Source organism: Anser anser (assembly GCF_964211835.1).
Source record: "Anser anser genome assembly, chromosome: 18".
NCBI classification, from domain to species: Eukaryota; Metazoa; Chordata; class Aves; order Anseriformes; family Anatidae; genus Anser; species Anser anser.
This window is the reverse complement of record NC_139739.1, coordinates 6,347,252-6,353,251: the sequence shown is the minus strand read 5'-3', so window position 1 is coordinate 6,353,251 and position 6,000 is coordinate 6,347,252. Positions and strand designations below refer to the sequence as shown.

General features: G+C 36.7%; 1 long non-coding RNA gene across 3 annotated transcripts in view; it reads left to right on the top strand.

The window, feature by feature from the left end:
* Nucleotides 1-1,146: 1,146 nt before the first annotated feature.
* LOC310883418 overlaps nt 1,147-6,000 on the top strand; it is a 245,831-nt gene continuing 240,977 nt past the window's right edge. For all 3 annotated transcript variants that reach the window (XR_014573522.1, XR_014573523.1, XR_014573524.1), the window contains exon 1: nt 1,147-4,206. This is a non-coding gene — a long non-coding RNA (uncharacterized lncRNA). The remainder of the gene's footprint in view (nt 4,207-6,000) is intronic.

Genomic DNA, 6,000 nt, shown 5'->3' with positions numbered 1-6,000 from the left:
CAGAGGGGTTTTTGCCAAACTCCATATTGATCTCTTAAAAATAAATCAAAACAAAACAAAAAACTTATCGTACATGACATCAGAAAAAAGTTTAATAAATCTATTTTCCCCTTTTAGGATGCTAACTGAAGGGACAGGGAGAAGTCCTCAGCCATTTACAAATTTGAGTCTATTATGGATACATTATCTATATTGGAGACTGAAGTGAAATTTTAGTCTGTTGAGCACTGAATTTTTACAGCAGAGTGCAGAGAAATAATTCAAATCAGGTGTTTCTGTAATTGCAATGCACTAGGGGCAATTCTGAGAGCTGAATAGATCCCAAATTTACCCTTCCAGCTGATTGATGCAGTGGTTTAGTGTTAGTACACAAGGTAATAAAATAAATTGCATAGGAAAACACGGCAGGCTGGCTTCAAACTGAGGAGATTTGATTGCATTTTGTGTCTTTATCTTTCGTTTGGTTTTGTTGTGGCCTTAGCGCCAGTGCAGTGATATGAAGAGGTGAACCTGTCCATTAAAACTGAGAGAAAGCTACACATAATAACTAAAAGTCAGCACACCTACAACATGCCCTCTAGTCTGGTCATTGGCCTAGTGTGTGGTATTCAGCAAATTATAAAGTGATCCCCACTAGGAGGGTTATTGGCCTCCTTGCTCTGTGTGGGAAGAAAGGAAGATGACAGAAAAATTTGAACAAATCAACTTTATAAATTTTGAAACATTAGGTAACACTTTAAATATATTTTAATGCATTGCCACAAAGTACTTGCAATGTACTGCTTAATGCAAGTCTGATTTGCTCTAGAAATATAAAGGACGGATTTTCTACCCTATCAAAGTGAAACTGCATATGTGTTATCTGGCTTGTATGTACAGCATTTTTTTTTAAAGACCTGTATATGACCTGTAGTATTGCTATGCAAATGATGTCATTTTTTTTAAAAAAAATAAGATATTTATGAATAGTTCCAGTGAAAGTCCTATCTCTTGGTGCAGTTTTTCATTTGACAGCCACATCTGGGTCTTTCTGACAGAATATTAAATCTCGGACTTTTGATACCTGTTTTATACAGTTAGCCTATGTTTATCATTTCCAAGTAATATTTGAAAGGGCAGAAAAATAGGAAAAAAGCAATCCATATAAGTGAGTCCATGAAAAGGTAAGAGAAGACCACAAAGCTTTTTAAAGTTCAGCCAGTTGAACCCCAGATCTTACAAGTTAGCCACAGATAGGTCACCAAGCTTAAAAATAAAATAAATAAAATAAATAAATAATTAAATAAAGTCTCACTTTATGGCTGCTGCTAATGTAATTTTGCCTCATTTTTGAAGTCCTTTTTGAATATCCTTTAATTAGTTAAGTGATAAAATTTATTTTGAATTTGAATTACCATGGGATATTTTTTGCCTATTTCTGAAATATTTAATACATTTGTTGTGATAAAATCTACAGGATTTATATATCATACGGGGTTTATATATTGTCTCTTTGTTTAACATACCCTAAGCTCATTTTAGAGTATTAATATGCAGTTATGAGAAAAGTGGAAAATATAGAGTTTGTATAAGAGACTTTGTCTTTGAACAGTATCACAGATAATCCCGCACTGAAGCCAGGGTGAGCTTGATCAGGGGTTGGTTTCAAGTGAAAATGCCAGATCTAAAATAACACATTATTCTAAAATAGACAATATTTTTATACTTTAACGTTTTATCTGCAAGAACTGAGCATCTTTGTCAAACTAACTTTGAAAAACTTTCCTTGTTTACAGGCTGAATTCAATTATTTGTGAAAAATCTTATATTCCTTTCATGTATCATCTGCACTATACTGTTCATAAGGAGGGCAGAAGCTTTCATATTTATAAGTCAAGTTCTTTTGCTCAAACTCAGTATGAAACTGAAAATGAAACTATCATTTTTCAGCTTTGGTTTTTTTCCCCCCAGTAAAATGAAAACTTAGAAGTAACGGAGGTGTCAGGAATTTTCTAGGTGGATGTATTCAGACAGCCTTGGAAATGAATCCTGCATAGGTGTTTCTGCAAGGAGGAGGGATGAAACTTTCAGTGCCTCATTTCTTTGACCTTTCAAGCTCTTGGGATTTTTAAAAGCTTTTTCTCCTGCTTTCAATTCTAAAGGTTTAAGAAAACAAATCAAATGCAAATATATGATGTGATAAGGAGATTATAGGTGTGCAGGAGATCACATTATGTCTAAGATACTGAGATAGCATTCACTCAGTATAAGAACTTAAACAGTCTAAGAGTTTTAGTGTAGGCTGTATTCTAGCTTGTTGAAAGATCCTACTTTTGCTAAGAGAGGCTCCTGGCTAAATTTCCTCAAATTGACTGTCCACACAGTGGTATTTCCATTTTGCACTTGCTACAAAGATACAATACATGACCATTTTCTTTGTTTTCATCCTTCTCACTGAAATCCTGACAAATGGCTTAAAAACTGCCAAGTATAATCCCTTTCCCATGCAGCATTTATTTTTCCATTCAGCATTTAATTGAGACCTGGAGCGCCAAAGGGTGCAGAGAATTTAACTTTGTAAGGGGCAGACCATTGTGAGTGCAGGAGCCATGACTTACCACTTCTGTCTATTAACAGTCTAGGGAACACGGTATAGGTGCCCAAGTGAAGTACCTGCAGGTGGTTGGTATGAACACCCCCATTTTCCCAGTGAGCATTTCGGACCTTTATACATCAGCATTTGCAGTCCCTGCGTTGAACATCCCTGGGTTTTTTTGCTGTTGGGAAACTAAAATGCTATCCAATGCTCGGTGTCTCAGAAGAGGTAGCCGTTCTCCTCCAGAATCCTCATAAAAGATGCTAAGAGAATGTCTTGCTCCTGGCCATTACCCTTGGAACAGGTCACTGATAACATCAACTTCCTCCTATGTTTGGGGACATGAAGAAGGTTATCTCAGTGGAGGCTATTGTTCAGATCCTGGGAAAAATATTCAGATTCTAGGGAGATGGGGCTTACTAGAAAAGCATATTAGCATATTTAATGTGAGGCAGAAACTGATTAAGAAACAATGACAGAATATGAAGCTAGTGCAAATGAGAGAAAAGACTTATAGCAGCCACAGCAATCCATGTGCGAGAGCAGGAGTGTAAGCTCTGAGTCCACTACATGGGCTGACTTCTGTAACCTCTGGCTGTCATATATCCAGCAGCAGTAAAGCAAGGCAACTATAATGAGGCTGAGGCAGTCAACAAACAAAATTTTATATCACAAAGCTTGGGAGCCGAAGGCCTGGCACAGCGCAAATTTTACATTGCTGTTTTCTCACCTGGTTCTCTGGAAGAGCAAGGCAGAATACTAAACAAAGAGTATGGAGTGAATATATAAAGAAGAGCAGATAAGAAGCCAGGGGATGTGATTATTCCGAAAAAAAAAAAAAAAAGGAATAAAATAAAAGTATGAATAAAGCCTGTAAGATATAAAAACAATTGGGGTGACAGTTGTATTGCAAAGGAAGTGTAATAGTGAAAGCAAATAATATTTTCTGCCCTGACAACATCTCTCTCTTCTAGTGTAAATCCAGTTATAATTTTTTCTTTGTTTCACTAATCCTTTTATGATAAGGAAATAGTTCACCTCTCTGAGTTAGTCCAAGAACACTGTTTGTAGTAGTGTTTCCAGCACTACTGGAATTTAAAAATGTGTTTAATGGGAAATCCAGCTGGTTGTAATGGGGTAACTCATATGTTTAACGTTAAGCATGCACTTAAGTGCTTTGCTAAATTAGGCCAATATTTACATCTTTAGTACTTCCATATCTTAATAAGAACTTAATCTTCTAACCACATAACACATTGAGTTTGCATATTATATGAAATACTACTGCAGGGATTTGACAGGCTAAATTTCTTTGTAAATAAGGAGAATTAATTCAAACCCCATTGGTGTCATTGAAAAGATTCTTATTGATTCCCATAGTTCTTGAATATAGAAAGAGAAATTAAATAAATGTTCCCCAGGAGAAGAAGTGGGAGGTTCTTATAAGTTACAAAACAACAGATGTCTTAGTTCTATGTCAATTATTTCATTTGTGATTATTCTGCATTATGACTCTGCCCATGATGATTTAAGTGATAGCATCTGTGGAGGCCTTGAAAAGAGTCTTCACTGCATTAACTTTATGTGGTAATATTACACCTGAACTGAGCCTGTCTGCTGGGAAGCACTAGGTAAGACATGAGCATGAAGTGAAACACAACAAGAACATCGGTGAAAATCCAGTTGTAAAATGCAAAAATTATACTGAGATGTTTATGGTTTGTTCCTGCTGGTTTCAGCTAATAAGAAGATAAATTTTTATACTTTGTTCTTTTGCACAGTAGAGTACTGCTTTGGCTGGGATTACTTTATATCTGTATTAACTTTCAACAAAATCTGGCAAGTTCTATTTTTTTTTTTCTTGTATGATCATAATAATGAGTAGGACAAATACAAGCAGCAGTTAATAATGCATATCTGGTGTAACTAGTCAACATCTGAACTTGTTACAAGGATGCTATTAAAAGATGTGCTTAGTCCAGTGTTTGTAATGCAAATTAAAATCCAAGAAATATTTTTTGCAGAGGCTCATACAGATGTTTTGTAAAGCTGCATAACAAACACTGTCAAAATGTGAACATCTTTACTTTTTATTCCCTGGTTTTCTGTTGCTTGTTTGATCTACAGGGAGCAGTGCATAGTAGGATACTGGAAATGTTTTAAATATTTTCCCGTGAAGTGACCCTTTACTTTTCCTCCCCCCATGTATTTATTAGAGATTAACAATCCTAGATTGTTTTTGACTCAGGATTAGTTAAGAGATCAAGCTCACTTACTTGCAGATCTTAGTCCTTTACACGTTAAGTAAAATTCCAGCCTTCTATGCAGGAAACCTGCAGTGAGAAGTTTAACAGTTGCCAATCAATGACCTAGTTGCTGCTGGATGACTGTGGTCATGAGCCGAGAGACTGGGGATGTTCTGAGGTTCAGTGCTCTGGTTTGTTGTGAGATCAAGGTGGTTTTCTACATGGAATGCCTCCTAAGAGCCTCTTACTTGTCTTTATTTTTCTTTTGAGTTTTGTTTTCACATGCATCTGGTGTCTTTACTGGGGAGTTAAGTTTGTGTTATGCTTTGAAGAGAAGATCATACTTCCAAAATCAATTCTCTCCCCTCAGCAGTTAAGATGGCATTGAGAACAACATGAAATGGGAAAACCATGGGAAGGAAGATCTTTTTTTTGTCTGTGGGGAAAAAAATAAAATAAACAAAAACAGGTTTTTTTTTGTAATTGATTTGAGAATCAATATGTTTTCTGAATTGTGCTAGCTTATCTCTGGAGAAGAGCTTACAATGTTACCGCTTCCTCTGCCCTTTTTTTTTTTTTTTCCTTCCTGGTTTCTTTCTATTAAGAAATCTGTAATGTCTCTTGTCCACCCATAGTTCTTGAGACTAAGAGCTGAATTTTTATTTCTGTACAATACCCAGGATCTGATTAATACACTGAATGTAGGTAACTCAGCTGGCAAGGATATAAAAACTGCAGGAAGATGATGAGGGCTTTGGCAATTATTTATTTAAGGCATTTGGAATTCCTAATGGCCCCATTAAGATTACAACTACTGTTGATCTGTCTGCTGCAGTGTCACAGAGAAGGGCCATTACAAAGAATTTAAATGAGGAATAGGGTAGTAACTGTGTCTTATTGGCTTGACTTCTGTAAACCTCAACAACGTTAGTTAGAGAGGCTGGGGTGGTTGTGCAAGCTTAGTTACAGTCAGGACTGGGTTTACCATTGATGTGAAGTCCTTCCTTCACAAGCAGGCTGTCCGTGGGTGTACGTGCATTCACGCGGACACAGTCTGTTGAAACTCTTACTGCACAGAGCAATGCTCTGAGTTATCAGGATCTGAACAGACACCATCTCGCTGGGAACAGCATGTCTTTCTGGGCTCGGTCCAGGAGCTGACGGCTGTCAGCCCTCGCA